Here is an 11,866-nt window from a genome sequence, read left to right on the forward strand (position 1 = left end):
CCCAACCCCCCGCACCATTATTTCCTTATTTAGGGCCCACGCACCCCGAGCAGCTGGGCCTTCCAAGAAGAAACTGCAGGCCCCATCCTGCTGGGACCCCTGGGATGGTGGCTCCCGTGGTTCCAGGGCCCGTGGAGTCCAACCACCTTCTGTCTAATTTAGAATCGACCTGAAGAATCTCATTCTCAGCTCCCCAGGGAGCACCACTGCCCGTCCCGGTTCCAGAGGCTGCTCTGCTTCCCCGGAGGAAGAGCCCAGTGACCTGATTTCACCCGAGCCCCAAGGAGGGGCCCGGCAGGGTGAGGAAAGCTTGGGGGAGCTGGATCGGGTGCCGGGTGCAGGGCCGCAGGCTGCACCCTGCTAGGACAGCCACCAGTGGTGGGGACAGCTGAGCCCACACCTGCTTGAAACCAGCCAGGGCAGGTGGCAAAAGGCAGGCTGGACCCTCAGCCTCGGACGTCGCCCAGGGAACCAGGAGACGCCTCACAGGAGTGGCTCGCACCTGCCACTCTGGGACTCCCTGGACCTCACCCCACTGGGGAGGCTGCATCACACACAGGCTCCTGCTGCAGCAAAATAAGGCACTTCAAAGAGGTCGCAAGCTGAGAGTTCCCCAGCCTGGTGACCCAGCCCATGCCACCCTGACCACCAGCCCTCAGGCAGCCTCACTTGAACGGCCTCTGCACACCCCGCAGGCTCTCATCTCCCTGGGCCATGCTGAGTGCTCAGCTACCACACCTGGCGTGGGGTGCAGTGGCCAGTCAGGCCCCATCCAGGTGTGGGACGTCCATGGCTCTTCCTCTCCAGTTCCAGAGCTGTGGCCATGTGGGCACAGGGGAGTAGCACTGGACACAGAGCAGAGCCAGCCACGTCCCCAGGGAGGTGTGCACAGGCCAGAGAGCGCCATGGAAGCAAGAGAGAGGGGCTGGGGGCAACAAGGAAGGGCAGGAGGGGCTGCCAGGAGGAGGAGACAGGAGGGCTCCTGAGAGGAGATGAGATGGAAAGCAGTGTTAGCTGCAGAGGGAGAGAAGGAGGGGAGGAGGAGGGAGGAGGAGGACGAAGGAGGAGGGAAGAGGGTGGAGGGCGGAGAAGGGAACTTGACAGTGGAGGGGGAGAGCTGAGAGCAGGCCAGGCCTGGGGTGTAGAACCCTGGTGTTGCTGTGACTTCCAAGTTGAGCACCAGCCTGTCCTTCCTTCCTCTGGAGTCCAGGGGAGGCATACGGGCTCTGAGTGGCCTTGGAGCAGGCAGGGCCAGGCTGGTGTGGCTGAGGCTCTGGCAGTCACCGTTCCTCCCACCTGGGACCACTCTGGGGAGAATCCCCAGGCTCCAAGGGCACGGAGAGGTCCTGCTAGGACCTAATGGGGCTGCAGGTCGGGCACAGCCTGGAGCGTCCCCTCCATCTCAGGAGGGCCCCTCCCTGGCTGGGGAAAGCAGAGGAAGCCCAGACAGTCTGTGGCCACCTCCATCCAGGTCCGGTGGGGACAGGGCCCCTGGGAAACAGAAGCAAGGGCAGTGAGAACCCAGCTGCTCTGTCCACCTCTGTGCTGGCCGAGCCCAGACAGACCCTCTCCCCCAGGGGGACCCACAGGAGGTCCGCACAGATGCTGCCCCCCTCCAGGGCTGCTGGGCAGACCCACAGTCCATCCTAGACTAGCTCCACAATTGGGAAAACCTGAATAACCACAAAACGAACCGAAGTCATTCTTCACTGTCGCTCAAGGAGCAGCTGCTGGAGAAGTTTGAACCTACATGAGGCCAAAACCACCGATCCAGGGCCACCTGCACATGGCTCATTGTCCTTACCGCCTGAACTCAGCACTCCCCTCGGCAATGCCAGGCTGCAGAGGGGAGGGCCACGTAGAAGGGAGCAGGGCCTTTGTGGTTGCAGAGGAGAAGCAGCAGAGAAGCGGTTGGGCAGCTGCATGGAGCATGGGCCGCCGGCCATCGGCTGCCACGGAGAAGGTGACCCCTCACCTGGCCAGCTGGTTTACTCCCAGGTCTGTGCTCTCAGCATCTGGCCCCACTTTTCAGCTGCAGCCCCCACCCTGTGCTGGTCACCCACAGGTCACCCTGAGCTGGACGGGCACTGTTGGAGCCCACTGCTAAGCTCAACTCCGGGTATGAGGCTTGGGAGGCGGCAGGCACGGGGACGCTTTCGGAGACTGTATGAGCGCAACGCCACCCTGGGAACAGACCCCCACGTGGTGGGCATGCCTGAGATGCACCCGAAGACGTCCACGCCCTAAACCCTGAGACCTGCAAATATGTTACTTTGCATGGCAGAGGGAACCTAACATGGGGACCTAACATGGGGACATTGTCTGGATCATCCGGGTGGGTCCCCCGAGTTACAGGGGTCCTGAAAAGGAGAGGAGGGAGGCAGAAGACGAGAGTCCAGGGAGACATAAGGGTGGAAGCTCAGATGGTGGCTGCTGCTGGCTTCACCAGGCAGGAGGGGCCAGGAGCCGGGAACGCTAGAAGCTGGCAAAGGCAAGAAAACGAATTCTCTGAGTCCCTAAAGAACGCACAGCTCTGCCCACACCCTGGTTTCAGCCCGGTGAGACCTGAGTCGGACTTTGACCTCCAAACTGTGGGCCCACATGTGGACTTTTCAAGCGCTCAGTTTGTGGTCATCAGTTAGAGCAGCCACAGGAGACGCCTCCACCACCTTTCCGAGCCCTGCAGCCCAGCAGAGAAAGGAGCACGTGGCCTGTGCACTGCGAGACCACAGGCAACACAGCTCCCACCGTCACCACGCACCTGCGGTGGGTCTGAGTTGTTCTGTAGACAGAATTGTGTGGGGGTCCCAAGCCTGAGTGTGGCAGAGCCACCTGCTGAGGTCCTGGTCTACAGGAGCCTCTACCCAGCCTCCTGGCCCCAATCAGAGCCAGCAGACAGACAGCCTGGGAGGCTTTGGAGGCTGCAGGACCAGACCTCACCTGGCAGGAGGGTTGCCAGGGCCTAAGGCAGGAGCACGGCCAGTCTGCAGTGGTGTGGGGAGTCGTGCTGGGGGCTGAGATCAATGGGGGACCCCTGTGTCCTCTCCCACTGCAGCACACCCTGCAGTCACATCCTGCCCAGTTTAAAAGCTCACAGCCCAGGCGCTTCCAGGAGCAGGGAGCAGGGAGCACGGAGCAGGGAGCAGGGAGGGCCCGCCCCCCAGACTGTGTGGAAAGGGGCTGCCCTGCCCTGGTGCTCAGCTCAGGGTCCAGACTCTGGGAGGGATGATGACGACACGGATGATGATGATGCCGGTGCGTACACAGGACGCAGGGACGGCAGCCATCACAGCACCGTACCTTGGAGGCAGGAAACCTGGCAGGGCCCCGCGCATTCCACAATGGGGAGTGAAGCCCAGTGATGGAAACCACCTGGAGGATGTGCCGCAGGCTGAAGGCCCAGGCAGGTGTTTAGCCTGTGAACCCCACGTCCTCTGTAAAAGTGCCAGTGGCTTTGGGGTCAGAGGGTCTTTTTGGAGAAGCGTTTGGTACTGTTGGCTCCAGGGCGGTTTCCAGGGGGAATGCGAGTGGGTGCGGAGGGACGGACTCCCATGGGGCGTGGGGCTCAGGGCGCGGGACTGGGGGCACAGGGTACAGGGCGCAGGGGGGTTGGGCACTTGCTTGTGTGGGCAGGGTGCCCTCTGCTGGTGGAGGTGGGCATGGCGGCAGGCTGGGCGCTGCAGGCTGGGCGGAGGGGGCTGCGCTGTGGCCCACAGGAGTTGGGGAGTGCGGGGCGGAGCAGTGTTCTGGCCACACTGCTCAGGGCGGTCTCCAGCTGCTCCCAGGAGCCACTTCCACCTGCCAGCTCCGGGGGACTCGCTGTTTTGGGGGACCTTGATATCTGAGGATGGGAGTCCCAGGAAAAGTGCCAGCTTGGTCTCTCCTGAGAGATGGACTTGGCATTGATGATGCTCCCTCGGGAATGCCGTTACCCAGAGCTGCCAACCAAACCGTTCGGATGGACAGCGTTGCTCAGGCGCTCCATGGCATCAAGGAGGTTTCCAAGCCCCTGATCATGCTGGGTCCCGGGCACACCCTGGGCTGAGGCTCTGGAATCAGGGTAGGATGGCCTCTACTAGACCCCCTCGGCAGGTGCCTGTCATCCACACAAGGCTCAGCCTCGCAGGCTCCATGCCAGCGGGGACCATCACCGCCTCCATCAGGTTCCACATTCTCCCCGCATCGCAGGGCCTCTGCTGGCACCCAGCCTTCTGTGCTCCTGCCATGAGCACAGCCTCCTTGGCGGACGGGAGCCACAGACAGGGCCAGATGGTGAGGAGAGGAGGTGCCCCGAGACCTCCGTGTACCCACGCCCCTCCCTTAGGGGATGCCCAGGCGCATTCCTCCACACCAGCCAGTCAGGGCAGAGCCTGCAGCCCACCACCATGAGGAGGCGAAGGCCGAGGTCGGCCGGGCCCCATGGGATCCGCCGCACATCCACTCACAGGTGGAGGCGGGAAGGAGGGGTCCTGATGGTGCCGCCTGGTGATCTGGCACAGGCAGGTCCCTTGATGGAGTGGTGGCTTCCTGGGACCCTCCAGGCCCGTCCGGGGGGTGGGTATTGGCACCTCCTGCGCTTGGTGGCTACCCGTGAAGCTGTTCCTCCCCACCCTCCCTGCCCGGGCACCTGCTACGCAGTTGCCTACCGCTGGGGTGAGCGCTTTCTGAGGATGCGAAAAGGAGCCTGAGGCTGGCAAGAGGCAGGTGTTGAGGTCCAAACCCACGGTGCTCCGGGCTCTGAAGAGGCTGCATCCCGATGCTGAGGTGGGTCGGGGGCTGGGGTGGTCCTGCCTCAGGCTGCAGCAGGGAAGTACACTCCAAAAGGGAGGCTGGCTGGGAACATGGGGCTGGCTGGGGAATTCAGGCAGCACCTGGGGCGAGCCACCCTGCCTGTTTCCCCTTCAATCAATCACCTTGGCTTTTACACCCAATGTCAGCCTCTAACATCCGGTGTGGGCAGAGGGTTGGCACGCCTGCCTGCACTGAGATCCTGCAGAGAACCCCAGCGTCACTGTCCACACTCTGAGGGCAGTGTTTGGCAGGGATGCTGACCCCCTCCAGGCACCTCCAAGGGGCTGCAGAGACTCAGCAACCCAGCCAGGTCACAGGTGAAGTGGGCTTGAGCTAGACCAGGCCGTCCACAGGGGTAAAGGATGAGGGCCCTGACCCAGCGACACTGCACAGAGGCTCTGGGCTCCTGCTGGGGCCACAGTCACCCCCAGGAGCCACTTCCACTGACTGGAAGTGCTGATTGGGCTGTCGAGGGTCTGTGGCACCTGCTGCCCACCAGCTGCCCCGCTGGAGTGAGCGTAAAGGTCTGGAAGTGCTGGAGAGCCCGCAGGGAGGTGGGCTGGATGGCCCAGACCCCGAGGCAGCTTCCTTCATGCAGGGTCATGCCCAGGAAACGATGGCCTCCTGGCTCTCACCTGAGCACACGTGGCTGTCTGCGTGGTTTGTCCCTGCATGTCCCATTGGCTCCCAGCATCGCCGTCACCTGCCAAGCATGGCGGTTGCTATGGAAATGAAGTTGTCACTTCCCAGTGACAGCATGGCCTGAGCCTTGCTCCTTTCCCAGGACCAGAGCTCCTGACATGGAGGACATAGCATGGTCCTCGCTCCATCCAGGCTCCACCCACCACACCCTGCGTCCTCGCAGCCCAGGCAGGGCACCCCCCTTGGAGGGGACACCATGCCCTGCCATGCAGCCTCAGAACAGCCTCCTGGAGGGCACACACTTCTGTCCCTGGGCCGTGCAGACACTCTGGCCACATGCATGTGAGGGGCCTCATGGTCTGGAAGCACTGTGGTGGCGGCCACAAGGCAGGGCCAGCACCAACTCATACGTCGAAGCATGTCGTGTCTCTGGGAGGCCTGGCTCAGCCACCTTCTGTGGTCCTTGGGCCCCGGTCATAGGACTTTCTACGCAACCTGATGATGTGCCTGACATGGGGCCTGGTCTCAGCCAGGGCCGTCTGCTTCAGTGCAGGGTGTGCGGCAGAGCAGGCCCCAAATTGCACCCCAGGACTGTGTTCCCCAGGAGTGTGCCCATCATGGACCGCACCCCTCAGACTGTGGCTGCCGGCAGAATGCACTCCCTGCGGACCGACCCCATGACTGTGACCCCACAGTGCCCCTCTCAGGCTGTATCAGACCCCTCTGTGAAGGGGCAGGCTCTCCGGAGCAAAGGAGGCACAGGGGCCATGCGGAGACGTGTCCCACCATTTCCCCAGCCCCACTTGTGCTCCATAAGGACCCTCCTCAGACCTCCTACAGAGAGGGGCCAGCCTGGAGGGCCAGCCTGGGAGCAGGGCTGGGAGAACTGAGACCCCGCAGCTGGGACCCTGAGCACCAGCACCCTGGCCACATTGGCAACCTGAAGTCCTGCTGTCTCCACGTACAGGGCCCCATCTCCGTCTCCAGGGACTCCTGGCACCCTGAAATGCAGACTAGCAGCTGGCTCCTTAAGTACTGAGATCTCTGGCCTCGAACCCCTGGCCTGGCCTTTCCTCTGCTGCTGGGTGGTGGTATCGGGTCCCTCCCTCCCTGCACCGAAAGACGGCCTTCAACCCAGCCTCCCACCCCACAAGCCCCAACTCACGCTCCCTTGGCACAGGACTGCCGGTTCCTCCCTCGGCACAGGACTGCTGGCTCCTCCCTCACCTGGCCACTGAGTAAGTGGGGCCAGTGAACCACAGCTGGGAGGGACTCAGGAAGCCAGCCCAAGTTATCCTACCTTGGCTGGAACTTCTGGGTCATCCAGTCCCAGCTGTGGGCGGCCCGTCCCTCCCTATGTGCTGGGCATACCTGCCACCAAATCAGACAAAATGCCAGGTGATGCTAACCTGTCCTCGGCCCCTCGGGGCAGCTGGAGTGTCCTGTACACCTGGCATTTATCCTACTGTCACGGTCGCCCACACATCATCCTCTTTGAGATGTCAGTTTCAAGACTTTTCCATGTGGGGTCACCACAGCTGAGGACTCAGGCTACTCAGAGGAGCCTGGCGCATGGGCCCAACCCCAGTGTGGATGGATGCCCACCTGGGTCTCTGTGCTGTTGGAACTAGAGTGGAGCTGGAAGAGAGGCGCTTTGGAGCTGCTGGGGACAAGCGCACCCCAGGCCCATGGGAAACCCAGGCCTTTGGGAGGCCGAGGCAGGAGGATCACTTGAGGCCAGGAGTTCAAGACCAGCTTGGTCAACATAGAGAAACCTCATCTCTACAAAATAAATTTAGAAATTAGCTGGGTGTGGTGGCGCATGCCTGCAGTCCCAGCTACTAGGGAGACTGAGGTGGGAGGATCTCTGGAGCCTGGGAGGTTGAGGCTGCCCAGCCTGCACAACAGAGTGAGACTCTGTCAAAAGGAGAGGAGAGGAGAGGGGAGGGAAAAGGGGAGGGGAGGGGAGGGGAGGAAAAGAGAGGAGAGGAGAGGACTGGCTGCTGCCTGGAAAACCAGACCCAGGCAGAATTCAGTACTGCCACGCCCCTTCTGAAGTTTGGTTTTGAAAATATGGCCATCGCACCCCAATCATTTTACACTTTTGACAGTGGAAATTCTTTACCCGGAATCATGCTGGGATCTGGCGGCCCACAGCGGGACCCCAGGGCTGCTCTGGTTCTGAGGTGGCTGGGGTGGTGGCTCTGACCCCTTGGCCCTACCCTACTGGACTCACGCTGGTCACCTGCTCCTGCAGCCTGTGCCCTCTCCCCTAAGAGGACTGGGGTGACCTTAGAATTCGTCCAAGAGTGACTGCAACCCTGGAGTCTTGGACATTTGTTTTGAGGTGTGTGTCCTGGAGCCTCGGACGTTGGTTTTGCGGTGTGTGCAGCTGGGCTCTGGTCTTGGGCCAATCTCTGAGCTGAGAATAATCGCACGTAGTCCTGTGGTTCACAGGGGTCGGTGCAGGTCGGGGAGATAGAGGTTTGTGTGCTGTGGGGCGGGGACGGTGGTCCTGGGCTCCCTGTGCACCTCTCCCTGGAGACTCAGAACTGGAGACCTCAGCACTAGACCCACAGACGCTGCCCATCACTCCTAGGATGGCTCCGCAGACACAGCCCTCCTGACGCAGCCTCACCCTGGCAGCCTGCGAAGAAGCCGCATCTTTACCTTGCGGAGACGGTTTCTTCTCTTAAACCTCATGAATCAACCTCTGCGGACTTCAGACTCTTCTGCAGCTTCCTCACCCTCTCCATCTTTGTGGAGTTGGAGAGAGTGAGGGCCTTGCCCTGGAGGAGGCTCTGGCTTAAGGGAGTGTGGTGGCTGGTTTGATCTTCTGTCCGGATCACTCGAACTTTCTCCACATCAGCAAAGAGGCAGTTTCACTTGTTGGCGACTCTATGTTCACTGGAGTAGCATTTTAACTTCCTTCAAGAACATTTCCTGGGTGTTCATGACTTGGCTCACCCAAGTCAAGAGGTCCAGCTTTCGACTTTGACCTTCGACCTGCCTGTCTCACTCAGCTTAACCATGTCCAGCTTGTGATTTAAAGCAGGAGACCAGCAACTCTTCCCTCCACGTACACTTAGAGGCCATCGTGGGGCTATTCTGTGACGCATCGCGAAAGGGCGCGCCTGTGTGGGACAAGACAACCTCTGCACCGCCTCTTCTCGGTCCACACTCGGGACCACGCCCCGGTGCCTCAGTCGGGGAGGGCCCAGGGAGCCGGGGCTTGGCCACCCACCTCGGTGCCTGGGGTCCTGACCTGCCCCTCAGCCCACGGCGCGGTGCGCGGCACCTGCCACCGGCCGTCCCGCCCTGGTCTTCGCTGCTATCTTCCCCACCTGGGAAAACTCCAGCTTCAACTCTGGCTGCTCAAAGCCAGGAGAAGGCTCCGGCCCCTACACTTTCCTATGAGCCTCTTCCGGGCCCTATTTAGCAGTGGTTATGCAGGTACATTCACGCATAAAGACTCGGTTCTCTAAGTCCCTGCTCCAGAGAGAAGTCATCGTGTCCCCTCCGGCCGCCGCCGCGTCTGTTTGTAAACGCTGCAGAGGCCACTCCCGGATGACCCCCCAGGCCCCGCCCCGCGGCCCCGCGGCCGCGCGATGCTGGGAAGTGTCGGCAGGTGGCGCCGCTGCACCGTCTCGCCCCTTCCCTGTTCCTGCGACACCAGCAGGGGCGGAGCCAGCGCCCGCCGTGCCCCGCGACCCCGCCCCTGGGAAGTCCCTGCGCACGGGACTCACGGGGCCTTCCGGAACCGCCTTGGACAGGTGCCCAGGGCTCTGCTGTTTGCAGAAGCGTCACCACCTGCAATTTTCTGCACACTCTGCAGAACAAAGTGTTGGGGGGGGTGGATAATGTGATCCTGGAGGACAGAAGGGGAAACCGAGGCACAAGAGATTCCTCCAACCTGGCCTTAAATCTGGCTGCTGGGAAGTGACCACACAGGGCCTGGTGGTTTCCCAGGGCCTTCCCCTGTCCTTCCCAGGGCCCCCCAATCCCTGGTGAACTGGCCCCTAGGTGGGCTGTGGGCACTGGCAAATATTCCTTGCGGGGCTCAGTCCTAGGGCCTCCTGCATGGTGCTGGGTGGATCTGCCTAGCAGGGACTGCCAGGACTGGGTGCTGGAAACATTCAGGTTCCTAGGTAGGGCTCAGCCCCAGGGACAGGAGGTGAGGGGTCATCCTTTAGCCTTAATGGCCAGGCCTGACTGGGGCCTGGCAGGTGCAGCAGGACGGGCCACTTGGATCCCTCAGACCTCCAGTCCCTGCCTCCCAGCTCCATGGCCTCCCAGAGGTTCCCAGCCAGGACACAGGCCTTTCCAGAGCTGCCTGGGGAGATCAGGGTCAGGGTGCCCCTCCCTGGCGGATCCTGTCACACATGGAGAGTGTGGTCTGCCCAAGTGGCACTGGCACCTGGTGCAGTGTGAGATCCCAGGCGCAGCGTGGGCATCTAGGCACAGTGCCGGCTCCCAGGTGCAGCGTGGGCGACAAAGTGCGGTGTAAGCTGCTGGGTACAGCATGGGCACCTAGTGCCTGGGGGAGCTACGCCCCTCCAGGGCAGCACTGATCACCCAGAGACTGCAGGGTTGGGTCCCTGGGCAGCAGAGGGCCCTAGGGCTAGGCAGGCCCATGCTGGGTGCCTCTGGTGCTGGAGCCCTGTGGCACCTTTGGCTGGACCCTGACATAGGCTCCCCACCCCACCCCCAGGCCCAGGTGGCTCCAGTGGCCACTGAAGGGCCATGCCCCCAGGTATAGTGCATGGCTTTATGTGGAGGGTATGTGGGGCCACCCCCAACACACGTACTGCTGTCTCCTTTCCCCAGCACACTTACTGCTGTCCCCTTTCTCTGACACACACACCGCTGTCCCCTTGTGCTCAGCTCCTGCAGGTGGCTGTAGTGTGCTCCCTGCCGGACTGTGGCGGCTAGCACGGAGGGGTCCCAGCACCCCAGCATGCCCCACCCAGCACCCTACCCTTCCACAGGGAGATGCTCCCCTCTTGCCTTCCCTGCCACCTTCCCCTCTGGCCCTGAACATCCTGATTTCTTCCTCCACAGCCAGAGTGTCAGCCAGGGCCCACCTGCAGGTCCTCACCCACTAACTCACTCATTCAGCAACCGCAGGTGAGGCAAACCAGTGTGCTGACCCACCAGGCGCCGTCCCTCTGTTGCGCATGGTCTCCTGGGAGAAGGTTCCTGGAGGCAAGAGCTGCTCCCCTGCCCAGGATGGGGCCAGCAGGGGGCAAGGGGCGGTCACGAGGTGGTCATCCATTCCCCTGGAATGCTGCGTTTTGGGGGACCCTTGTCTAGTGAAGGGAGTGGCTCAGCTGTTTTGGGACAAGCCCATCTGAGCCTGGAGCATGGTTTGGAACAGCCAGAGCCTGGGAGGTGCTGGGGGAAGCCGCCTTTGCAGCTGAGCCCCGTCCAGGTCCCAGCCAGCCCCCAGCCCTGCCTGCTCCAGGCCAGGTAGGCTGCAAATGCACCCTGAGCTCTGAGAGGGCAAGGGAGGGGCTGACGTAGGCCTGGCATAGAGTGGGGCACAGTGCCTGGTAGGCCCTCCCCTCGCCCTGCCTGTTTCCAGTACTCAGTTCCCCATCTGCAAACTGTAGGACTGAACCAGACATCCCCAGGGATTCTAGGACGCTCAGACTCCAAGGACCATCCCCCATTCAGCCAGGGGCCGCCCCTTCATTTCCTCGGGCCAGGCCTTGTAAAGGGTGGGCCCCGCTGAGGACCTCCAGGAAGCTGATCCACCTGACTTGGGGGCCATGCCCTGGGCTTTGGAATATGCGGGGGGCCCCAGAGGTCAGCCCTGCCTCAGCTGGCCCAGGTCCACGTCCAGTGATCTGTGGGACCCTCTGAGTCTGTGCTGGCTGGACAGGCTCCTGCCACTCCGCCCTGAGCTGCAGGGTCCTGAGACCAAGGCTCCTTGACAGTGAGCAAGACCTTTAGGCGGTTTCTGTGCCCTCAAGGAGGGGGGTGTGCAGGGAAAGGCAAGGAGGAGTGGGGGACGGGGGCACAGGCCTGGACTCCAAGTCCAGGGCAGCTGATGTGAGGGCAGGGGGCCTCTCAGGGGACACCCAGGGTGACCACCCTGGCCCCCACTCTCCCTTCACAAAGGCCGCACCTCAAAATCCACAGGGAGGACAAAGGCCTCCGTTTGGGGCCAAGGCTGCCTCTTCCCACCAGCAGAGGCCTGGAGAGTCCCTCCCCACACACAGACCCCCGAGCACTCAGAGCCTGCCCTCTATCTCCTTCCTTCTGTCACCTTCTCCAGGGTCCACAGTGGAGGCTGGGATATCCGGCAGGGCCCTGGGCGGGAAGGAGTGGGGATGGGGGTGCCTCTGAGCACAGGAGGGCCTTTTCAGGGCAGCAGCCATGACCCAGGAGCCTCCTCAGTCAGGTTGAGGTGGGGGCTGGGGTGGAGGCT

The 11,866-nt window shown here is 62.3% G+C and overlaps 1 long non-coding RNA gene across 1 annotated transcript in view; it reads right to left on the bottom strand.

Annotated features, from left to right (window-relative positions):
- Nucleotides 1–3,197: 3,197 nt before the first annotated feature.
- The window catches only part of LINC02870 (long intergenic non-protein coding RNA 2870), a 13,317-nt gene continuing 4,648 nt past the window's right edge, over nt 3,198–11,866 (bottom strand). The window contains exons 4-5 of the long non-coding RNA XR_014485122.1: nt 3,493–3,578; nt 3,198–3,300 (exon numbers count right to left, since the gene is read on the bottom strand). This is a non-coding gene — a long non-coding RNA (long intergenic non-protein coding RNA 2870). The remainder of the gene's footprint in view (nt 3,301–3,492; nt 3,579–11,866) is intronic.

The sequence above is a fragment of the Rhinopithecus bieti genome, unplaced genomic scaffold (genome assembly GCF_001698545.2).
Source record: "Rhinopithecus bieti isolate Rb0 unplaced genomic scaffold, ASM169854v2 scaffold_24263, whole genome shotgun sequence".
NCBI lineage: Eukaryota > Metazoa > Chordata > Mammalia > Primates > Cercopithecidae > Rhinopithecus > Rhinopithecus bieti.